At 41.9% G+C, this 13,590-nt stretch overlaps 1 protein-coding gene and 1 long non-coding RNA gene across 4 annotated transcripts in view; one reads left to right on the forward strand and one right to left on the reverse strand.

The window, feature by feature from the left end:
• The window catches only part of TAB2 (TGF-beta activated kinase 1 (MAP3K7) binding protein 2), a 53,090-nt gene extending 41,184 nt beyond the window's left edge, over positions 1-11,906 (reverse strand). Inside the window, exon 1 of one of the 3 annotated variants that reach the window (XM_081905163.1) lies at positions 11,573-11,906. The gene's annotated coding sequence lies outside the window, so the exon portion shown is untranslated. Of the gene's footprint in view, positions 1-9,437; positions 9,544-11,572 lie in introns of those variants that run through there. The other 2 variants (XM_081905160.1, XM_081905162.1) reach the window with 2 other exon arrangements.
• A 176-nt stretch (positions 11,907-12,082) lies between these two features.
• Positions 12,083-13,590, forward strand: part of LOC309366542 — a 107,126-nt gene continuing 105,618 nt past the window's right edge. The window contains exon 1 of the long non-coding RNA XR_014166735.1: positions 12,083-12,127. This is a non-coding gene — a long non-coding RNA (uncharacterized lncRNA). The remainder of the gene's footprint in view (positions 12,128-13,590) is intronic.

Consider the following 13,590-nt stretch of genomic DNA (forward strand, 5'->3'; position numbering starts at 1 on the left):
TGCCTATTTTGCACATGGTTATACATGGTCATTTCTGATTAAACACCTGTGAAAGGTTACAGTCAACATTTTAAAATACATCATTTCCAGGGGAAAATCTGAAGTCACAAACAAAGGCCAAATGTGTGAAAAATGGATGATATACTGAGTGTACGCTGGAGGTTTGGGGTGTATGGGGTGTTAGGGGAGGGGTAGTACCCCTGGCGGGAGACAAGTCATATTCCTTCTGTGGTAGTTTGTCCACCTTTGGTTCCCACCCTGCACTCAGCTCTCAGCTCTGGCTCCTAAAAACTGTCAGCATGTGACAGCAGCCACAGCCTGGAAATGGCCTTGAATAGCTGCCTGAACCATGTGAGGGTAGCTGATGGGTCTCCTAAGGTTTGGAGGGCTTAAAGAGGAAGCTTGGGATATGGCTCAGAAGCTACACTGCAAAGGAGGAACTGGAGAAAAATCAGCCACAAATAGGCTCAGAACTATAGGCTGAAATATACATATTATATACACCACCATGTCAGAAAGAAAATTGACAGTCACCTTTTGTGAAGAGCCCTAAGTAATTTTTAGAGGAGATAAGCTGTAGAGAATGTTCAACTATTATTCTATCTCAAACACAAGGTTAACATTCCAAATCCCACCAATTCCAATTTCCTAATGCTTTCCCAGCAAAAATACTAAATTGTGGGTTTTAAAAGGGCCAATTTAAAAATGCAGATGTGGGCTTTTCCACAGAAACTGGCAAAAATAAAACTACAGCTTCAAGACAAAATTTTCTATAGTAAAAAGGAGAACAACTATAGACCCTTAAGAGTATCTGTGCTGGATCAAAGAAAAGCTCCACTTAGCCCCAACATCCTGTTTGCCTACAGCGGCCAATCACATGCCTCTAGAAAGCCCACAAGAAGGATTTGAAAACAGTAACCATATCCCCCTGCTGCTCCCCCTGCAAGTGGTACGAAGATACACATTGCCTCTACAGCTCAAGTTCAATAGATTTATTAGTATTGACAGACTTACCCTAATCACTTGATCCATATCATGCATAATTTTATAACCTCTGCCGTGTCTCATTCCCCTTTAACCAGCTTTTGAACTAAAATGCCCAAATGTTGTTGCTTTTCCTTACAATTATCCAAGGCTAACTCAGCCAGTCATCCCAATGTTGCACTCTGATGAAAGATGCTAGTGTCTTTCCTCAGAGTGGAGTGGGGGCACTAAGACAGCTGAACCCCTCCACAATTTTTTCCCATACTCTAACAGATCTCAAAGATCGCCATTCTTTAGAATGCTGAAGGAGGAGCACTGCAGCGCACCATATATACAAACCAACTGTAACAACCCCTGCTTTAAAGAAAAAGAATCCTGTCTTAGGCCATGATCACCCACAACCAAGTGAGAATTTTTACTTAGATATCCCACATCAAAGCCCAACCCTTTAGTTTCCATTATTTTTTTGACTTATAAAAAAACCACCCGTGGCCAGGCTACAGCTGAAGAAGAAACTGGCAACGTCTGCCATAGAGCAAGAGAAGGCGTGGGCCTGAGATTTCTAGAATGCAAATGAAGAACAGGAAGTTAATAAAAAATACAGAGCACACTGCTAGACTAGATGAGAACCCACTCATCAAATAAGGTTCTAGGCCAGGCATCCCCAACCTTCGGCCCTCCAGATGTTTTGGACTACAATTCCCATCATCCCTGACCACTGGTCCTGCTAGCTAGGGATCATGGGAGTTGTAGGCCAAAACATCTGGAGGGCCGCAGGTTGGGGATGGAAGTCCACTCACATGGAAGGAAGTCCAATTGAACTTACAAGTGCACATGCACATATCGTGGATATCCAAAGAAAGCAAAGCTTTGTCTGAATAACAGCAAAAAAGATATGGGAAAGAACTTCTTCTTCTTCTTTGGTGATTACTAGAAACACAACAAAATGTTTAGAATTTACTAAAATGGTATAAATTTATGTAGCCTTAGTATCATTAAACTGAGGCAGTAGCCCTAAACAGTACTGCATACATCCACCTCTCCCTTAACCCTACTAGATGTGCCTGTGTGAATTACAGACAAGATTGCAATTTCACAGATTAAACAAACTAAATTCAAAGGAAGTATCACTGATTCTATTTTAACTGATCTGCACAAGAAAAAGGCATGTTCCTTTATAGATATATGAATCTGGAAATGTTAAATACACATTTCAATCTGGAAATGTTAAATACATATTAGCAGTTAATGTAGAAGTTAGAACTTGAATGTTGTCTTTTATCGCTGACTTTTTAAAAAGGATGCCATGCCCTGCAGCTCCAAAACAGAAGTTTTACTCTCAACTACTAAGCACAACAACAGACGTACTGTTCTGAAGCATTTATTTCCTTGCAGTAAAAGCTGACTGAATTCCACACATGCTCTTAACAGGATTGAGTAAGTTTTAAATCGCTTATCACTAAAGAAAGTGAAATTTGATCTGCATGCATGCTCAGCATAGTATGGGTACAATTTTCCATATTCCCATAAAAAATGACCATGCACAGCCATTTTATAGAAGGGCCATGTTTATCACAAAGTGACTTTCCTTGTATCTGACTTAATTATTTCTAGAACTGTTAAAACACTGTGTCCTGCAAGAAACCCCCCCCCCCCAAATACTCCATTCAGATTTTCTGGTGGGAAACTTTATACAGGTACAGCAACAAAACATTCTCTAGAAATCATTTCATCAGTTGTTAGGGACATAGTCACTGAAAACTGAATTTTAATGGAATTGTACCTTGCATTTCATATTTTTCAAAAATAATAATATATTTAGTTGCCTAGGTTTATTTTTCTGCCATAAAATATATTAAGTATGGATTAACTTGATTTTTCAAGATCTTCGCTGACTTTGCTTTTTTTACAACAAATTTACTGAAGTAATTATTATATATAACATAGATAGTGCCAATGAAGTAATAAAAGTTTCAAAGAAAGTTTATGCTTTGCTGAAAGAAACAAATTTCAGTTTGGCTATTTAAATATTTGTACTTTGAGTACAACTGAAAATAACAAACTTTGAATCAATATGTATTTCTTTCTTGTAAAAAAGAAAAAGGAACTACTACGACAACAACGACAGTGATTGAATGTTAAATGCTGCTGAAACATTCAAAGGAGTTGGATTGCTCAGCCATGAATTTGTAGCGAGTTCAGAAACTCTACTTTATTTGGAATGCAGACTCTTTCCATTATTCTTAACCACAATGCTTGATGGCAGATGGTACCCTATGTATTCAGTTATTTAGACTTCTGCCTTAAAAATACTCTCTCTTTACCAAAGTTTTACTTCACTATCACAAAATGGAAACTGGACTTTAAAAAATGTAAGTCATACTCAGAGTAGATCTATAGAAATCAATCAGCTTTAAGCATCTTGCAACTAACTTAATCCGTTCATACGAATGGGTCTTTTCTAAATATGACTGGGGCTGCAACCCTCTTCCTGGGGGTCAGCCCCATTGAATTCAACAGGAGTTATGTCTGAGTATACATGGTTACTGTTGCATTGTCAATTACTGTAGATGCAATTTACCCTTTTCCACTGACAAATATTTAATAAAGTAGGCTTAAATATCCCAGCAATGATTTTCCAGGCCAAAAACCACTTACGAGAGATGGGAGGCCTCCCAATTTCTAGGACAATTTTCTGATCCACACCTATCACCAAAGTAGTATTGCAGTGAAATTCCTTGCAAGGTGCTCTCTACTAGCCCTAACAATAAATTAATCTTATGGATCAGCTAGAACTAGATATGACAAATAGAAATCTCTCCACTTAAAGTGGCTCTTGCTGATGAATATGAAGGGGAAACAGAATATTCTCAACACAAAAGAGTAACAGAGTAAACACTACATTCTACTTCTGAAATATCGGCATAACTGGATATCTTTCCTCTAACTAATATTAAAGTTAGGATGGGTTACACTACACTTTTCCAACAAAATGTGGTCTGGACAGGTACAACTTCTTTATGTGTGTCATTTTTGTATGTAGGTTTCATTCCCATATAGGGAAATGCTATGTATGAAACAGCGGCTAGATCATCTCTATGTAGAGAAAAGGCACATATGAAGAACTTGTACCGCTCCAGCGTACGGTTTATGGTGGAAGCGTAGTTTATTTATGTGAAAAAAATTGATCCCTCCTCTAGTTCCAAGCGGACCCTAAATAACAACAAACAAAATACTTAAACCCCCAACATACATTCAAGTTATTAACAGCATAGCACATTAACAACAGCATGTGGGGGAAACACCACATGTAAAGCATGCACATATACAAAGAAACAATGAATGTCCAAGAACCAACATAGTGCCATGTCACTTGTGGGCTGTTTTTTCTTTTTAATTTTTTTAAAATAAAGAGATATAACCACTATCTATAATAACATCATAAAACACCCCAGTAAAAATGGTAATTTATCCCACCCCAAGAACTACAGCTTCTTTATAAAAGTGCATGCTGATAGCTTTCATTATGACAAAGACACATTTGAAAGCATGATAGCTAAGATGCTAAAAGAAAAGGGGAAAAGGAGGTATACAAAAGGACAAAATAAATCACTTTTAAAAACTATTATATCTGTAAGATTTTTGAAAAACAATTAACAGTATATTTCAAAAACTAAATGTATTTCAGCTACAGTGCAGTACTGACCAAGGTCAGAAAGTGATACAATGACATTATATACAGAGATCAAATTCTCCAGAAAGCGACAGATTCTGACTTGAAAACTTATCCTAAAATGTAGAAACTGGCTGCAAGAATTCAATACGAAGAAAAATATGCTATGTACATCCTCAAATGTATTGTTTATACTGTTTCACGTGTTCTAGGTATATAGGTAAAACTTGGAAGGGCTTCTGCAGGTCCACATACTCACTCAAACTAAGGCCTGAAATTAGCTTATGACAGATTTCTGGGGTGCCCCTCAGAGTACAGTAAGGGGCACACTTCTTTGCTAGCCCTAATCTAAACCTATGACGGCTAAGAGTTGAAACGTTTGCCCCTTCCAGTGTCAATACTCAACTACTTAACTCATTCAGTAAAATAGTAAAATTTACACTGAGCAAATGAGGCTGAACCATGTACATTAAGTGATGTCAATTTAAACTTTTCATCATATCATCATTGAAGAAAGATATGAAATGCAGCTGAGGCAACAATTAATTTTTTATAGACTCAAGATAGCAATACTACATTTCCATTCGAAATTCAGAACGTAAGATGCTTTGCCTTTTTGATAAGTATTACTTAAATGAAGAATTGACAGCAACTAATTAAAATGATTTCTGACTTTTCAGCAATGAGTCTAATGGAAGGTACTAAGGTTTCTATGAAAATTCAAAATATTGTTATTGAACTCTTAACAACTGTATTAAAATTATTACTTTAACAGCAATCCCAGCTGTCAAGTGCTGACAGGATTAGAACCAAAACAGCACCAATTAGAAAAAGTGGGAGCTATCAGAGTGCTCGGCGGAAACCCAAGGTTTGTAGACACACAAACAATATTTAGGAAAAAATGCTAAGAGGTAAGACATGAACATGCTCCGTGGCCACAGAATGCTGAGTATCAGGTGAAGGGGTATGGCAAAGTCAGAGAAAGGAAGATGGCTGTGGAAAAAGGGCTTAACTCTCTGAACTGGAGCACTCTACACTGCAACATTTTCAAGCAGATCTCACCTGTTGCTATTACTCAATACAGTATACATATTAAAGTATTATCCAGTGCTTTTGTGTTTCATATTTCTACCACCAAATGCCTAGAGCTCCAGCAGTTATTGCATGTCTACTCAACAAACATCCCACTTGTGCTTTTTGAAGATTATAAATAAATAAACTTTTTGAAGATTATAAATGTAGATGACACAATTATATTCTTAGTTAACACCCAATATTTGCATGCCATAGCCAATATGCACTAGACCAGGATCTAAACATTGCTTTACAGTGTGTACAGCCTCAAAGGGCTGGATTCACCACATCAGCCCCATCAGGGGAATCCCGGTGCAAGAATTTCTGCTTACACAACAGAGCTTCCTTTCCCCTCCAAGAAATGGCTCTTGGAGATTGGGAGAAATCCCAGAGCAGCACATGGGGCCGGGGGGAGGGTGGATCATTCCATCTAGCAAGCTGCAATGCTTGTGCAGACAGAACAATTTTAAGAGCACAACACTGAATTCTATTCGAAGAGTACAGCATTCACTACTGCTTCCTTCGTAAAATTCTGTCCCTTAGTAAAGTGACTTCCAAATACGTGCACAGTTTAGAAAAAGAAAACTAGTGTTCACTCTTTATCAATGGCAGTCCCAGTTTTACCCATCCTGTCTCAAACTCAAAAAGGGATATCTTAACTCTGGTTCATCAAAAGTAACTGTTGAGAAGTTTACTTATATGGCTTTTAACAACTGCTGAACTCTTCCAAAAAATACACTTGATCTAGCAGCATGATAAAAGCAGCAAACCAGCTGTTCCAACAAACAGAAATTGCTTTTAGCTAACTAAAATTAACCCAAACAAAAGAAAATACTATCATCCAAAAATATAGGCACAAACCCAATATATATTTGCAGCAAAGCTTTTTACTCTTAAGTACCACTGCCAAATTTGGTAAATACACAATGAAGGATTTCATACAATGGAGCATCTCCTACCCTAGACCTACTCCCCCCCAATACCATAAACTCTTTTCTCATTGTTCTGAGATTTAACAAGGTGAGGGAGAGTTGTCCAATGCTGCTGGCTGCAAACCTTTTAAAAAAACTAGTTAGTACATAGATTTAATGGGCTACTTCACATGTGACACAAGGATGGTTTAGCACTATGTGCAAGAGCTAATGTGAGTCACAGCAAAGCCTCAGGCTTGCTTACACACACACACACACACACACACACACACACTTGCTCTCACATGACAAGAAAAAACCTTGAAGTTTCATTTTCAAATAATCCTTGCTTGGTATTATATACAAACCAGAGGTTGTGGCTTAAAACAAACTGATTTAAAAAGCCAGCTTCATTAACCATGGCTTGAAGTTGGTTTATCTGGAAACTGGTAGCAGCCTTGATGATGATGATGATGATATTTTTTATATGCCTCCTATCTGAATGGGTTGTCCCAGTCACTCTGGGCGGCTTCCAACAAAATATTAAAACATTTAAAACTTCAAACATTTAAAACTTCCCCGTATAAGGCTGCCTTCAGATGTCTTCTAAAAGCCAGATAGATATTTATTTCCTTGGCATCTGATGGGAGGGCATTCCTCCCATCTTTGAAAGTGAACATTACTGAAGCCCTTCTCCTGGCAAAATGGGTAGAGGAAAGGGAAGGGAACGCCATGTTAGCCAGACACCTCAACACAGCTCATTCTAACTCATACACATAGAACTAAATCAAGTTTATCTTTATGAAAACCCATTGAAAAGAAGGAAAAAACCTGCTATATATTGGACAGAGGAAGCACAACATTCTGGGTTTCATGGGACCTCTCAGTTGCTTCCAGTACCATGACTGTGGTATCATTCTCTACTGTCAGGATGGAGCGGGACCTGGAACACAATTTTCTGTTAGTCCTAGTCCTCATTGACAGTAGGTTCCAGGTGATGGTACAGGGTGCGGGAACAAATGCTCAGCCCCATTACTTCCAGTCTGTAAGATTCAGAAGAGTTCCATTCTGCCCTCTATAGTATTTAACATCTACATTAAACTGCTAGGAAGAGTTATTCAGGAATTTGGGGGCACCGTTACTGTGATGACACCCAATTCTATATCTCCTTTTGGTCCCAAGTCCAAGGAACCCGTGAAGGCTCTTAGCTGGTGTTTAGCAGTAAATGAATGTGTATGATCTAATAAGAGGGATTGCTACTGGTCAATAGGAGAGCTGATCCAAGAATGGGAATATAACCTGGACAGGTTTTGCTTCTCTTAAAAAAAATCAGTGCCAAAGTTATTTGCTCCTGGATGCCAATATAGCAATCATGGCCAACAATGCTTTTGCTCAGGTTAGGTTCCTGGGAAAAGATGGTCTGGCAAGGGTCACATGTGTCTTAGTGACATCCAGCTTGGATGACTGAAACACTCTACATGGGGCAGCCCTTGAACAGTGCTTGCAACCTTTAGTTTGTGCAGAATGCAACAGTAAGAATTTTACTATGGAAAGTGCTAGAGACTATGTGACCACTATTAACTTCAGCTGTTTTGGCTGGTTCACTTAACATGACAATTTAAGATGCTGATCATTACCTCTAAAGTTCAGTGAATTAGAACCAGAAGTACATCTAGTGGGAACCTGGAAACGAGCCTTTCCACTGTTCGGTGGTGTTCAGACATTGGAATTCCCTGCTTGTATGCCCCCATCCTTGATGACTTTCCAGGGCTTAATAAATACTATTCTGTTTTGCAGAATTTTAGGCTATGACTAAATACTGTCCAAATTAGTTGTCTGAATCTTTTAATTTTTGTACTGTATTTGCTTTTTAAATAATCTATCATTGTTTTAATTGAAATATTATTACACAACTTGAATGCTCTTTCAAAGGAACGGAAAATGTGGAATATAAATATTTTAATAAATAACTAACCCAAACTTTCTAGATCAAATCCAGATAGTGGAAGTCAATGGAAGGAACTGTTTGTTGCAAAAGAAAGGGGAAAACACTTCAAGCATTAACTAAAAAAGACCTTCAAGTTCATGAAGGGGAAGTTTTCTATCACCTCTCCAAGGCCTCCTCAGTGGCTGGTCCGAGTACATGCCTTCATACATGGCAAGTAACTCCAATATTACATCCTCTGAAAGGGTTCTGGATTCTAGACTGAAGTGCAAATCCCAGCTCATCCACAAACAGATTAGGTGGCCAAGCTCAAGCCTCCCCTCTTCATTTACATCTCACCACATATCACACACTGAGGCAGTGACATGTATTTTTCAGTACAGGTCAACCAATATTTCATGTACTGTTGGTCACAATTTTGAACCCTTTTAGTAATTGTACCATCTCTTTGATTTCTGGGAGTTTTCTCCTCAGAGAAGCCTGTGGTTAATATTGAGCAAGAGAGCAAATCACAAATCACTGTTATGTTTGCATTTTCTTACAAAAAAAGGTCTTTCTATCACTTTCTTGATTTCTGTAACTTTCACTACCACCTTTCCTCTGTCACTGGCTGGTGCTTTTTTATTTGCCTACCTGCTTGCACATTTTGTCCACCACCACCTGTCATTCCTTTATTTTTCTCTCCACTGACCTTATGCCTTATTATTGTCTCCTCCATCCACTTTTTTAGTCCTTTCTCGGTTACTTGTTCTCATCTCATCCTCTTTTACAATCCTTTCTATCACCAGCTAATCCACCTTCTTCCATATTCTCTTCACCTTCTCAAACATCTCTATCCTTCCCTGCTCACCTTCTTCTATTTCCTTTCACCTGCTGGTGTTGCCTCTGTCTCCCTCTCACTTCCCTTTTTATGCTGTTCACTTTCTTCCACCTTGCGTCACCTTCTCTGTCACTTCAATCCACTTCTCTAACACTTCCCCCTTCCTAATGTCAACTTGCCTGAAATCAAAATGAAGAGGATTTGGGGGAAAGGTTCAGCACCCTCAGAACCTAATATAGGCAGCAGTTTTTCTTTGTTGCCCCGTTGTTGGTGAAGTTTGAAGAAACTCCCTAGATTTGCCCACACTGAAGCAACATAGAGTAGTAGTTCTAAAGTGAATAGCATTCTTTCTTTTTAATTTGCGAAGTCTTGTCATTTTACATTTTTTTAAAAAAAACCTAAATAAAACTAATGTTCATTCCAAATCGACATAAAAGTTCGACATGAAACATAGGATTTGCTTATTTAATTAAGGTTAACTAAGGTTCTCCCTCCCTGAGCAGCCAAATCTCCTCTTCCTTTTGTGCAGTTTCCCCCCTTTTCTGTTATCTTCTATGGATGTTTTTCCTTCCATCTCACACCAGTTTATCTGCCCTCTCCTTATGTCCACTTGCCTGAAATCTAATCTATAGAAAATAAATCTGAAGTTTCATTACCATCAGAACCTTATATGGGCAGCAATTGTTTGCTGGTGTCCAAACCCACTTAATTTTGAGTAAGCTTCATTTAAATGAATGGACCCTACTTCTGACTACGTCTTCTAAGCAATGGAGTTACAGACCTGAGCAAACAGGATTGCTGGGTGTTCAGTGTGTAAACATGCATCATAGCATAACTCTAACCATGTCTAACCAGAAGGAAGTCCTACTTAGTTCAATGTGGCTTACTCCCAGGTAAATGGGATTAGGACTGGAATCCTGCTCCTGAATGAAAAAAATGATTTCACTGAAAAGCTGCAATAATCCTCTGAGACTCATAGCAATCCTAAGCACACATCTACCTACAAGTAAAACCACATTTATGGTTGAACTGAATGAAACTTACTCCCAATGAAGAATACAAAGGTTCAGGCATTAAAGTTGCCACAATCCCACCAGGAACATTTACCTGGTCTCATAACTGAATAATGGCACAACACCTATGTGCATACCGTACTCTAAGTAAGAAGTAAAGGAAAAAGCTAAGTCCTATATGGCTAACCGAAATAATCCTTACTCCTCCAGTAAACCTGGAATATGGCTGTACAGCTGAAGTAACAGAAGTCCTATTCACACCAGTAATCAGAGGAATAGGGGCAGAGGTATAAAAACCCCAAGGGGGCTGGACCAAGAGAGACACCACAACTCCACCTCTATTTATGGCACGTTTGCACATTAAGTTCAACAGGGATTACCCCACCACGACCACTTGCCTTCTATTCCAAGTGAAGTGTGTACTGGAATTGTAGTGCTTACTGGTGAATAAACCCTAACCTTGTGAGGCTTACTCTGCAGATCTGAGAGGGCGCCTGGATCCGCTGCCCCGTTCCTGCTCCCCACCAGCAGCAAAAGTGACCCCATCCCTCGTTTCCATGGAGAGATGCCCCCTGACTTGTAGGCCTCCCGCCACAACCCGCTCCCCGTGTGACACACGTGACCCAGGGAGACCACCGAGATCGGATGGATAGCCTCTTCCCAAGACCAGCAGCAGCGTGTTCCCGTCAGGGGGTTGGTGGGGAGGAGGCAGCAGCAGCCAGGCTGGGCTGGGCCAAAGGGGGAAGGAAACCCTCTCGCGTAAGAAAAGGGAATAAAAAAGTCGCAGCCTCCGGGCTCAGCTGGGGAGTTCGCGTGGTGGTGACAGCTTTGCCTGGGGGGGATCCTGACCCTGGGGCTGAACACACACCTCTGCCTGGCTCAGCACCGCACTGCCAGCAAAGGCACTCTCTGCAGAAGCGACCCCGCAGGGCTGTCACCCCTCGGAAAAGGAGGCTGACTGGGGTTGTTCCCGCCTGTATCCTCAGGATTCTCCGGCCGCCTCTTCCCTCCGCCGGGGGGGCTGAAAGAAGAAGGCCGGAGTGGGCCCGAGCAGGGGAGGGGGATGCCCAGTCCCTCTCAGGCCTCTGAGGGCCGAGCGTTTTGCAGGAAAAAGGAGCCAGTCGACGCCAGGCCCGCTCCGGCCAGTCTTACCCTTCTTCGACACCGGCTCCGCCTCCGCCTCCCACAGCCGCCGCCACTACCGCCCGCGCTGCCGCCGCCGCCTCCAACCGGCGAGGCGGACACCTCCGAGCCCCTCCTGAGCCGCCGCCTCCTCCTCCCGCCGCCACCGGGGGAGGGAGGAAGGGGGGTTCCGTGACTGGTGCTGCTGTGGCGGCGGGCAGAGGAAGGGAGGGCTCGGCTGGGCGGGTGGGTGGGTGTCTTGCAGGCGCCGCTCCCGACCTCGCTTGGAACGGTTCCGGCTTCCCAGTCGCTCCCGTCCCTCCCCCCTCGTCCACCTCCTTCTTCTCTCGCTGCGCGTCTCAGCCAGCCGAGTCCAAATCAAAATAGTGTCACACAATATGGCGGCCACTCCAGTTGGCAAGCATCGCGAGATCTTGCCCCGAGTGCTAACGGGATAGCAGTGGGAGAGGAGGAGGAGCGAGATGCGAGATGCGAGGCGAAAAAAAAAGAAGGGAAGGGCAGGCGGGGGCGGGGAATCGCCTCTCGTTGCCTAGGCGACGGCTAGTAATGCTGAGCAGAGCAGAGGTCAGTTTGACAGAAGTGTGGCCTCTTGCAGCCATCGGCTTCAACTGCCCACTCTGTTCCTCACTAGGAGCAGCGCAAAAGTGCCAGAGCTGAGCGCCTCTTGCAAGAGAAATGAGGAGAAACGTGTTTTCCTCCCCCTTCACTGTTCTGTGAACTCTCATGGCTTTACCAGAAATCTTTCTCTGTCTTTTAATTTACTGTATCTGCTTTCCCCCAGTTCCTCCTCCTGGCCAAATTCGCATTTGCTCTTCAAGTAATTGAAATCTAGAGTGTAAGATGAAGGGTGTGGAGCTTGAATAACTTCAGCAGAGTGTGCTTCATAAAAACGAAATCAGCAAAAATAGAATCATACATCTGTAAAGTTGAAAGGGACCCCAGGGGTCATCTAGTCCAATCCCCTGCCATGCAGGAATTTGAACTAAAGCATCCATGACAGATGGCCATCCACACTCCGCTTAAAAATTACAAGGAAGGAGAGTCCTCCACCTTCCTTTGGAGACCACTGTACTGCCAAACAGCTCTTACCAACAAAAAGTTCTTTGTGATGTTTAGTCGACATCTCCTTTCTTGTAACTTTAACTCACTAGTTCAGGTCCTAGCCTCCAGAGCAGGAGAAAACAAGCTTCTCCCCCACATTTGAGAGTCCTTTAGATATTTGAAGATGGCGCTGTGGGTTAAACCACAGAGCCTAGGACTTGCCGATTAGAAGGTCAGCGGTTCGAATCCCCACGACGGGGTGAGTTCCCGTTGCTTGGTCCCTGCTCCTGCCAACCTAGGAGTTTGAAAGCACATCAAAGTGCAAGTAGATAAATAGGTACTGCTCCAGTGGGAAGGTAAACGGCGTTTCCATGCGCTGCTCTGGTTCGCCAGAAGCAGCTTAGTCATGCTGGTCACATGACCCGTAAGCTGTACGCCGGCTCCCACAGCCAATAAAGCGAGATGAGCGCCACAACCCCAGTCGGTCACGACTGGACCTAATGGTCAGGGGTCCCTTTACATTTACTTTATGTCTCCTCTCAGTTTCTTCTTTTCCAGGCTAAACATACCCAGTTTCCTCAACTGTTCCTCATAAAGCTTAGCTTCCAGACTCTTTATCCTCTTGGTCATCCGCCTCTGCACATATTCCGAGCTTGTCAATATCCTTCTTAAACTGTGGCACCTAGAACTGGACACAGTACTCCAGGTGTGGTCTGACTAAGGCAGAATAGAGCGGGATTATTACTTCCCTTGACCAGGACACAAGATTTCTTTTGATGCCGCCTCAGATAGCATTAGGTTTCTTGCTGCTGTTAAGCTTGTGGTCTATTAAGACCCCTCAATCCTTTTCACATTTACCACTCACAATCCACGTGTCTTCCATCTTATATTTGTACATCTGGTTCTTCCTGCCTAAGTGTAGAACCTTACATTTGTCCCTATTGAAATTTATTTTGTTAGTTTTGACTCAGTTCTCCAAGCCTGAT

This window comes from Podarcis melisellensis (assembly GCF_964234715.1).
Source record: "Podarcis melisellensis genome assembly, chromosome: 3".
NCBI lineage: Eukaryota > Metazoa > Chordata > Lepidosauria > Squamata > Lacertidae > Podarcis > Podarcis melisellensis.